General features: G+C 49.4%; 1 long non-coding RNA gene across 1 annotated transcript; it reads right to left on the bottom strand.

Moving 5' to 3' along the window:
- Window positions 1-416: 416 nt before the first annotated feature.
- LOC138813934 (uncharacterized) lies at window positions 417-6,174 on the bottom strand. Its single transcript, XR_011367878.1, has 3 exons — window positions 5,963-6,174; window positions 4,540-4,673; window positions 417-3,786 (listed from the first exon to the last, which is right to left on the bottom strand). It is a non-coding gene; the product is annotated as an uncharacterized lncRNA (long non-coding RNA).
- Between the last annotated feature and the right edge of the window lie 4,471 nt (window positions 6,175-10,645).

Here is a 10,645-nt window from a genome sequence, read left to right as displayed (position 1 = left end):
CCCTGCAGGACTGGGTAGAGGGTTTGGTTTCGGTTCGCCCCGGTCTGCTGGGGTGATCCTGGACTGCAAGAATTTTCTTGGGCAGCTGCCTCTGTGGGAGCATGAGAGGTTTTAGACAGAAAAGGGGCGGGGGAGGTCCCAACTAAGTCTTGCCAAACTAAAATACATGGGATCTGGTCGGGATGGCCATGTGGTCCTGGAATGAAAACCATTCCTTTTACTTTGAACACAGCCCAGAGGTCCAAAGTTCCTTCAGCAGCCCATTCCCCGCCACCCCCCCCCCCCAGGGTGGTCCACTCCAACCTACAAAAAGTGATTCGTTTTCCCTTTCTGATCTCAACATGTAGTACCCAGAGTCCGGAGACCCCCAAAAGACCACCAGAGACTATGATCAATGCAAGCAGCATAGAGTCGTTTATTGCAAGCTTGAGTTTGGTCCTCCACGCACTCGGTAACGGGTGATGCTAAGAGGCTCCGAGCACTGGTTCATCACACTTTTTTTAACACTCAGTAAACAAGTTACAGGAAATGTCATAAGGGTAGCAAATCATCATACACGCGGAATAACCCTAACACCCAAATCATCAAATCATAACCCTAACACCCAATTGGCACACTCAAAAACAAAGCTGTGATGCAAGCTGGGGATTGGACAGTTTGAAGCTGATGTGTTTCATATGAATTGGTGCAGTTCTAGAGGCCGGTCCAGTCATCGAGTTCGTGGTTCATTTATTTGGGTCCGGTCGTGGGGCCTGAACTCTGGGCCTGGGCGCTGTCCCTCAGCTCTTCAGCTCAAGGTGAGCGCTCTACCACTTGAGCCACAGCACCACTTCTGGCTTTTTAGTTTTCTGCTTATGTGGTGCTGAGGAATCAAACCCAGGGCCTCATGCATGCAAGGCAAGCGCTCTACCACTGAGCCACCTTCCCAGCCCCAAGTTCGTGGTTTTTATCAGTGAATACCAGTTCCTGTTGTTTCCCTATTCAAAATATTTGTCAACACTCTGTGTAAATATATATCAGCACTCCACATACAGTGGTGTTACCCATATCTTGTTTACAGGAAACGAAGCAAACTTTACTGAGCAACAAGCAAGTACATAAGAAAAACAAGCAATTAATCCATTTCCTTTTCCTCTTTCATTCCCCCCTTTCAATGGATCATTTTGTAGTCAATCTTGACTTATGTGTCTCATTCTGCCATCTCTGGATCCAAATTCAAATACTGGGCCCTTAGAACCATCAACTGAACGGCATTTATTCTATCCTTAACAAAAGCAATCAACTTGTTAATAATGCAGGGTCCTATGGTTAAAGCAAGCAATAGTATCATAAGGGGCCCAATTAAAGCAGAAAGCAAAGTTGTCAACCAGGGAGAGTAATTAAACCAGGATTCAAACCATCCCTGTCTGGATTCGTATTCTTTTTGTCCTCTTTTCTAGTCCCTCACGGACTTTTGCCATGTTATCCTTAACTATTCCTGAGTAGTTTTACATAAAAACAGCATTCCTCTCTCAGGGCTACACAAAGTCCTCCTTGTTGTATAAATAAGAGGTCTAAGCCTCTCCAGTTCTGAAGTACTACTTCTGACCGAGAGGTTAGAGACTTTTGCAGGTATCATATGGATTCTGCTATCCTCTTTATGTCCTCATCAATGGCCATCCTTAAATCATTATAGGAATTTTTCTGACTAACTAGTGAGGCTACACCTGTCCCGAGTCCCCCTAAACTTACCCCTAATAAGAGGCCGTTATGGGCTCTCTTTTTCTCTGGGGGGCGAAACTGTCCCCAGGTCGAGACTTTTTCCAGTCATCTTTCCAATGGTCAAGAAACTCGGAATTTGGATAATAAGTTATGGTGGGAATCAGGCATATCAACACACAAGTATGGTTGAGTTTGAGAAAACAAGAGTAACTCTATCTTGCTCAGACAACTTTTTGCCTTTGTTCTAAGCCCTGCTGGCCAAGATGTTTTTGAGAAGTGTCATTGTATCGAGAGGTATTATTATGTTGAAATTGACCAGAACCTGCACAGATTACGGAAAGAGGTTGTTTATACTGAAACCATCAGACCCTAACTACCCCTCCCCCCTAGACAATCAGATTTGTATTTACATGTAATTCTGTTTGAACACTTGGATAATGTATCTTTTTGTCACCTTGCAGTTTTTGCCTTTATAAACCCTGCTGGAATGTCGCTCGGGGTCTCCTCCCGCTTGGGGTCTCCTCCCGTCCCTCGGGACTAGACCTGAGCCTTGGTTTGTTCTGAATAAACCTTGCGTTTTGCAGTTCAAGTGTCCAAGTCTCTGGTGGTCTCCGGTGGTCTTTGAGGAGTGGGCATTTCAAGTTGTTGTAAAACAGTGGTGTGCACACAGGGGGTTAGCCCTGCTTTAGAGCAGGACCACCAAGCATCATTTGGGGGGACCAAGTAACTATTGTTCACCTGTTTTTGCATGGAGTTGCACAAGGGGGCCATTTCTTTGCTCACTTCCCCGGCACACCTCTGGGTCCCTATTATTTTAGTTATTGTGAGTCCTACCTTCGATTTCCATCTGCAGGATGGCGCCTCACTTGATATGGTAACATTGTCCTGAGCTGCAATTCCTTCATAATAGGGGGGCATGAGATCATCACATAACCAGCCAGACCTCGTTTTCTTAGGCTGAGTCTGGTTCAGTACTAAAAAGGACTTTTGCATTAACTTTACAAGTGGGTTCTCTTGGCGGGGTAAGTAAGCAGGGGCAGATGCCTGGGTTTGGGGACCAAGGCTGGCTGGTCCGAATGTCAATAGATGGCGGCGTGGAGGGGATTGGTCTAGACACTAGGATGGTCCTAGGAGTAGGCCCAACCACAGGTTTTAAATAAGGTTGGGTCCCACTGCCACCGGTGGTCAATCCCAGGACTTAATGACCTGGAGTGTCAAAAGTATCCCTTCGTGGTTACCCCCGGGCCTATATAGCCTAAGTCCCCAGGATTTCCCCAACTCCCATCCTCCAGCCTTTTCCCCTAGTTCAGTAAACTGAATTCTGATCTTAGAATTCTGTGAGCTACTTTTAGTAAAACCAACAAGGTCTCCTCCTTTTCCCCTCCACCAAGTGGATGTGCTGGTCTCGCACCCCCATTTCTTACAATAATAGTCACTGGGGCCTCCACAATTATCTGTTCTTTTCTCTCCAGGGCATACATACCAGTTTCGCCACCGGCACTCCGGGTAGGAATCTTGTTTGGTCCAACTAGTGCGGGCCCACGACCCTTCAGCTAATTGGCATAAATCAAAAAATAAGTCTGGAAACTGGGGTAGGGGTCCATGAGTGGATATAAGAGTTAATCTCTTCCCTGTCTCAGGATTTTTAACAATCCAAGTCCAAGTATAGGGGTAATGGGGATTACTATCAGCATAAGCGTTGATAAAAACGTTGCTCAGAAACATCAAGGTTAAAGACAACATGGTCACAGCTCAGTTCTTCTGCTCCCGACGCTGCGTCAGTTTTAAGGAGTTATCTCTGGTCCGGTTGACTGTCCTAGTTGGGTTCGATCAAGTCCAGGAATGGGTCTGCTTGCTTGGTGTGGGTGTGGTGGATCCAGGTGGCCACTCCGTCTACTTTGAGAGCGGTGGGCGTTGTCAGAATAACCTTGAATGGTCCTTTCCACCTGGGTTCCAAGTTCTCCTGCTGGTGGTGCTTAACAAACACCCAGTCTCCCAGTCTATACTGGTGGGGTACTGGTGGAGGCCCAGTTTCGTACAGTTCCCTCAACTTTGGCCATACTTCTTCATGAACCCTTTGTAAGGCTGGTAAAGAAAATGAAAGTTTATCATGCATTTGAAATGAGATGCAAAAGCATTGGCATATGTAAACAACACGGACCTTTTAAAATTAAAACGTTACTGGAAATGCTTTCAGCTCAGCAACATCTTAGCTATTTGTTAGTTCTTTTGTGTTGTCTCATCAGAGTTCAATGGAGACACTTCTGTAATTGTTGATGTGTTTGTGTATACATTCAATTTTTATAAAGATGGTAGTAAGTAAAAAAAAAAAAAATGAAAGTTTAGAATCATCATCTTCCTCATCCTTGAGGAGCCGTTCAGACAAGTCAGGGAGTATGGGGGGTGGTGTCCCGAACATTATTTCATATGGAGTAAGGCCTATTTTAAAAGGGGAAATACGGGGGCTGGGAAGGTGGCTCAGTGGTAGAGCACTTGCCTTGCATGCATGAGGCCCTGGGTTCGATTCCTCAGCACCACATAAGCAAAAAGAAAAGAAGCTGGAAAGTGGCGCTGTGGCTCAAGTGGTAGAGCGCTCGCCTTGAGCTGAAGAGCTGAGGGACAGCGCCCAGGCCCAGAGTTCAGGCCCCACGACCGGACCCAAAAATAAAATAAAATAAATAAAAGGGGAATTGCGGACTCTACAGAGCATAGGGAAGAAGGGCCACCCAGTCACCGCCAGTCTCCATTCATCCTCTCTACCTGTCCAGAACTCTGGGGCCTGTAAGCACACTGTAGTTTTCAATCTGCCCCAAGCACAGAAGCAAGTCCCTGGCTTACCTTGGTGACGAAAGCAGGTCCATTGTCTGATCCTATCCTTACTGGAAAGCCATACCTGGGCGGGATGTCTTCTAATATCTTTCTGGCTACCACCTGTGCAGTCTCGCACTTAGTTGGAAAGGCCTCTCTCCATCCTGAAAAGATATCTATAAAAACTAACAAATACTTATACCCATACTTCCTGGGTTTAACCTCAGTGAAGTCGACCTCCCAGTAAGCTCCTGGCCTGTCTCCTCTCCCTGGACTCCCGGGCTCCTGACGCCTCTGCCCTGCATCTGTCAATTGGCAGGCTTTGCACTCCCTAACAATCTGCTCTATCTTTTCATAAACACCTTTAACTCTTAGTCCCGTGTGCCGCACCAAGTCCTGCATCCTCTTTGTTCCTCTTTCAAACACTCCGGTGGTAGGCTCTTTAACAGCAAGTACAGGATATATTCCTTCATGTACTTCCCTTAAGATTAAGGGAACAAAAGTCATTTTGGGGGAAATGAAGCAGGATAACTTATGGAAACAGAGGCCTGGGGTAGGCAACTAAGAAATATGGTATCTAAAAACTTAGAAATGCTATCTGTGCTTCAAAGAGAGGCAACTGAATGCATTCTTTCCTAAGGGATGCATTTCCCACCCAACCATTCACAACTGCCTGACAGGATGCCCCCAAATGCAGATAGCAGGGTGTCTCCTCCTTTCAAGGATAAAGATCTGTTTTATGGTAGGCTGCATCCTTACCTGGAACACCAGGTGTAGTTAAAGCAAAGACAAAGCACCTAGCTTTGCATAACTTAAAGCCAGACCCCCTGCCTTTACTCTGTAAATACCCAACAGCCCAAGGAGCTGTGTGTCTTTCTGGGTGTCTCCTTGTCTGTGTGTGTGTCCGTGTCTGTGTCCCTATGAGATCACCCACACTCTGCTAGCGTGTGCCCCTGTCCTTCTGTTTGTCTGCTTTTTTTTTTTTTTGTCTGTTTCCTTGCTCGCTTACTTAATAAAGCTCTGCCAAGTTTTCTTACCATGTGACTTGTCCAGAAATTCTTATTCTGCGATTGAAAGTCAAGAACCCTAAGTTAAGAGTTCCTATATGTAAAGGGGAGCTTCACGAATCCTTACCTCTGTCCAGTGACAAAAATAAAAGCAACCGACAAACACAGAAACAAAACTGACAACAGAGAGACAAACAGCTAATCGACCGGAGGCAGAACCGAAAGTAGAACGCCGGCCTTGCACCCCTCCGCTTCGTCCCGCCAGAAATTCCAGGGGAGTGAGGGGATTCCACGTCCCTCCAGGAGGGTCTGGAACGTCTTCCAAGACCCCGAATGGACGGCCCGCCAGGGTGTCCGCTTAGGTCTTAGGCCAACCTGCACAGGTACAGATATCGGGCCGCAGAAACAAAGCAACAAAACGAAAGAAAGCAGACAATGAGACTCACCGATCAGCAGTAGACTCTCCGGTTTGGGGGTCCTGTTATGCCCAGATCGTGGATCCCCAAAGACCACCAAGGAGTCCAATCTGATGCAAGCACACGAGAGTCCTTCATTGCAAGCTCAAGTCTGGACTCACAACCCTTACTAAAGCAGCAGGTCAGAGTTGAGAGCCCCGACCCTGCATTCCACAAGGTTTGGATAGGTTAGGAAGTTAGGCTGAGGGTATTTCCAGTGTAGCAACTACATGATTGGTTAACATATAGCAAGCCAGTCTTGTCACACTCTTATTGGCTGGGCTGCAGGGGTGGGCTAAACCACAGGAATGTTAGCAATGCTAACTTTTGTTGTTTTGGTTTGGTTTGGTTGGCCCTGGGTCTTGAACTCTAGACCTGGGCGCTGTCCCTGAGCTCTTCAGCCCAAGGCTAGCGCTCTACCACTTGAGCCAGAGCACCACTTCCAGTTTTCTGAGCGGTTACTGGAGATAAGAGTTTCTCGACCAGGCGATGGTGGCTCACACCTGTCATCCTAGCTACTCAGGAGGCTGAGATCTGAGGATTGAGGTTCAAAGCCAGCCTGGGCAGGAAAGACTGGAAGACTCTTATCTCCAATAAACCACTCAGAAAACTGGAAGTGGCGCTGTGGCTCAAGTGGTAGAGCGCTAGCCTTGAGCCAAAGAGCTGAGGGACAGCGCCCAGGCCCAGAGTTCAAGTCCCATGACCGGAAAAAAAAAAAAAAAAAGTTTCTTGGACATTCCTGCCCCGGCTGGCTTTGAACTGCAATCCTCAGATCTCAGCCCCCTGAGTAGCTGGGATGACAGGAGTGAGCCACTGACACTTGGCTCCTCTTCCTGTCTTTCTACATCCTATCAAACATTTTTACAGTCTATCTGGCACTGAAAATGTCACGGGATCTCAAATGAGTCTCTACAAGGCTGCTTGGGGTCTTCATCATGGAAAGAAGGTGGAACAGCCCCCCAAAATAAAGTTTGGGGCAGGGGAGGGTGTGGTGAGAGGGAGATTCTCCGATTCTGAGAACTGCTGTACCCCGAAGTCTTTCCAACTCATCAGAGCAGTGGCAGAACATTCCAGAAGCCAAAATGGTGAACAGTAGATTTTCAAAGCTGGACAGAGATCTCAAAGCCAGCCACAATACCTTCCAGAGGAGGGAGGGCCACGCTGAACCCCGCCTTGACCTCCTCTTACTGGCCAGGCCCCTTCCCCTCCCCGCCCCCCAATGCCTGACTCCTGCCACCCTGTGCACATATGCCCAGCCCCCATCGGAGGCCCTGTCCAGCACTGACCAGCTGGCCAGAGCACGTGGCCGCTTCTAGGGTGCAGTTGGGCTGTGTGGCCTGCCACCCCCCCGCCACGTGCTGCGGTGGGGGCACAGCTATTGGGGTGGGCAGTGAGGTGCCAGGCTGTGCTATGGCAGCTGCCAGGGAAAAGAAGCGGCGGGCACGGGTCCAGGCCCATGCAGCTGGCATCTCAGGCCTCAGCAGAGCCTGCGTGTGGGGAAGGTTTTGGAGGGGAGTCAGGGGGCCCCGCATCAGTCACAGCGCCTGCAGCTTTGGGCCTGGGGCTCCTAACTGTACAGCCCCGGATTCGAACGCTCAGCAGTTCTCACAGATTTTCTGCACGTTTCCTGGCAGTCACTAGACCTCTCCTGGTGGAGTTAATCTTCCCTGGTTCAGACACACAGACACAGGGTCCCCAGTGAGGGGGTGGTGTGTCTCCAGACTCCAGGGGCTCTTTGTTGTCTTTGGCTGGCTCCTGGGAGCGGGGATGCTGTGGCTTGCACCTGTCATCCTAGCTACTCAGGAGGCTGAGATCTGGGGATCACACTTCAAAGCCAGTCTGGGTAGGAAAGGCCGTGAGACTCTTCTCTCCAGTTAACCACCAAAAAAATCCAGAAATGGCACTGTGACTCAAGTGGTAGAGCGCTAACCTTGAGCCAAAGAAGCTCAGGGACAGTGTCCAGGCCCTGAGTTCAAGCCCCAGCACTGGCAAAAAAAAAAAAAAAGTCATGGACTTTCTGCCCCAGCTGGTTTTGAAAGGTGACCCTCAGATCTCAGCCTCCTGAGCACCTCGGATGGCAGGCGTGAGCACCAGTGCCCAGCTGAGGCTCAGATTGTTTTTTCCCTTGTGATGGCCTCCATCTTCTCAGGTGAGCCCCTCCCCACCCCCACCCCCAGCTCCCTTCCCCTTCCTGGCCAGGGGTCCTGAGGGCCTTTCCCCTTCAAACCATCTTCTATCTCCCTAGGGGTCTTGGCGGTGCTGGCCATGGGGGGCCCTGGTGGTGGCCCTGGTGGCGCTGGGTGCAGGAATCTGGGGCCACCTTTGCTGCCACCAGGACTCTCTGCCCAACCGCCCAGGTACCAGGACAGCACCCCGAACCGCAGGTGTGGGTGTCTGCGTGCGGCCCCGTGTGGCAGCTCCCGGAACTGCAGGTGTTAGACTTCTGCAAAGAGGGAGAAGACATGCAGAAAAACCTACATTTTTTCTCAAAAATACACAGGAAGCTCCTAGTAGTGGGGAAGGGAGGACTGGCCTCTCATTTCTTTCTTTCTTTATATTTTTGATTTTTTAATGTACATTTTTTATTGTAAAGATACTGTAGAGAGGGGTTACAGTTACATGAGTGAATTAGTGAATACATTTCCTATCAAGCATTGTTACCCCCCCTCTTTATATATATATATATATATATATATATATATATATATATATATATATCAGTACTGGGGCTTGAACTCAGGGCCTGGGCACTGTCCTTGAGCTTTTTTTGCAAACAGCTGGCGCTCTGTCACTTGAGTCACAATGCCACTTATGGCTTCTTTTTGGTGCTTCATTGGAAGAAAAGAATCTCCTGGACTTTTTTTTTTGCTGGTCATAGAGCTTGAACTCTGGGCCTAGGCACTGTGGCTGAGCTTCTTTTGCTTAAGGCTAGTGCTCTACCACTTGAGCACAGTGCCACTTCTGGATTTTTCTGCTTATGTGGTGCTGAGGAATGGAATCCATGGCCCCCATGGCCTCCCTGGCCTCATGCATGCAAGGCAAGCAGTCTACCACTGAGCCACCTTCCCAGTCCCTCTCCTGGACTTTTTTTTACCAGGGCTAGCTTCAAACAATCCTCAGATCTCAGCCTCCTGCATAGCTGAGAGTACAGATGGGAGCCACTGGAATGCCAGTCTCTCTTCAATGACTGCCAACTTCCTTTTTCTTTTTTTTTGCCAGTCCTGGGCTTTGAACTCAGGGCCTGAGCACTGTCCCTGAACTTCTTTTGCTCAAGGCTAGACTCTACCAGTTGAGCCACAGCACTACCTCTGGCTTTTTCTGTGTATGTGGTACCGAGGAATTGAACCAGGGTTTCATGCATGCTAGGCAAGCACTCTACTACTACGCCACATTCCCAGCCCTAAGGTGTAGCCCAGGCTGGTCTGGAACTCCTGATTCCCTCATTGATTACAGGTGTGTGCCACCACAGCCAACTTCTTGATTTGCATCCCCTCCCCTTCCCCCTTCTCCAATGTCTTCTACCAGCCCCAGGAGCTCCCCCTCCCCCACCCAGAGGCGTGAGGCCTGGTCTGCAGCACAGAAGTTGCTAGACACCCCAGGACAGACCTGAAACTTTAGATGGTCTATGCAACCTCTGCCTCAGCCTCTCTTCCCTCCTAGGCCTCATACCCAGCCCCAGGCCCAGCCACCCCATCAGTCCCAGGCGCAGAACATTCCCTAAAGTCAGAAGTAGAATTGAAGCTGGCAAATGTCCATTAGCTATGGGAGAATGTCACTACTCTCAAATGTGTGGGGGGAGAAGACAATGATCCCTTCCTGAGACCCCAGGACACTCAAGAAAGGCTTTGGCAGCTATTTTAGAGTGCTGAGAACATTTGTAGGGGTCTTTTCAAGGGAGGGGGGGGAGATTCCTAGGCCCCTAGCTGGCCTCTATGACCAGTGGACATACTCTGTAACAACTCCTTCTTAAATCTATAGGGACCTGCCAGACGCCGGTGGCTCACACATGTTATTCTAGCTCCTCAGGAGGCTGAGATTTAAGGATCACAGTTCAAAGCCAACCCGGGCAAGGAAAGTCCGAGAGACTCTTTTTTTTTTTTTTTTTTTTTGGGTCCGGTCATGGGGCCTGAACTCTGAGCCTGGGCGCTGTCTCTCAGCTCTTCAGCTCAAGGCTAGCATTCTACCACTTGAGCCACAGCGCCACTTCCGGCTTTTTCTTTTTGATTATGTGGTGCTGAGGAATCGAACCCAGGGCCTCTGGCATGCAAGGCATGCGCTCTACCACTGAGCCACCTTCCCAGCCCCCCGAGAGACTCTTATCTCCAGTGAACCACCAGAAAACCAGAAGTAGCACTGTGGCTCAAGTGGTAGAGTGCTAGCCTTGAGCTGAAAAGCTGAGGGACAGCGGCCAGGCCCCAGAGTTCAAGCCCCACAACCGACCAAAAACATAAAATAAAATCTGTAGGGAGCTGTCATGTCCAAGGAACAGCCATACCCCTCTGGCTAGTGCCCATTGCTTGAAGATATCCCCCCCCAGCCCCCAGTGTCCCCCTCTCCCCTGCTCCACGTCAGGGGTGGGGGTGGGGGGTGCATGGGAGAGGTCAGCATTTCCTGTCACTCTCTGCCTGCCTATCACCTTGAAGTGACACCCGCTGGGCCAGCTCCCTCCTCCAC

The sequence above is a fragment of the Dipodomys merriami genome, unplaced genomic scaffold (genome assembly GCF_024711535.1).
Source record: "Dipodomys merriami isolate MVZ:Mamm:240054 unplaced genomic scaffold, mDipMer1.0.p SCAF_6, whole genome shotgun sequence".
Taxonomy (NCBI): domain Eukaryota; kingdom Metazoa; phylum Chordata; class Mammalia; order Rodentia; family Heteromyidae; genus Dipodomys; species Dipodomys merriami.
This window is presented reverse-complemented; position numbering and strand designations above follow the sequence as displayed.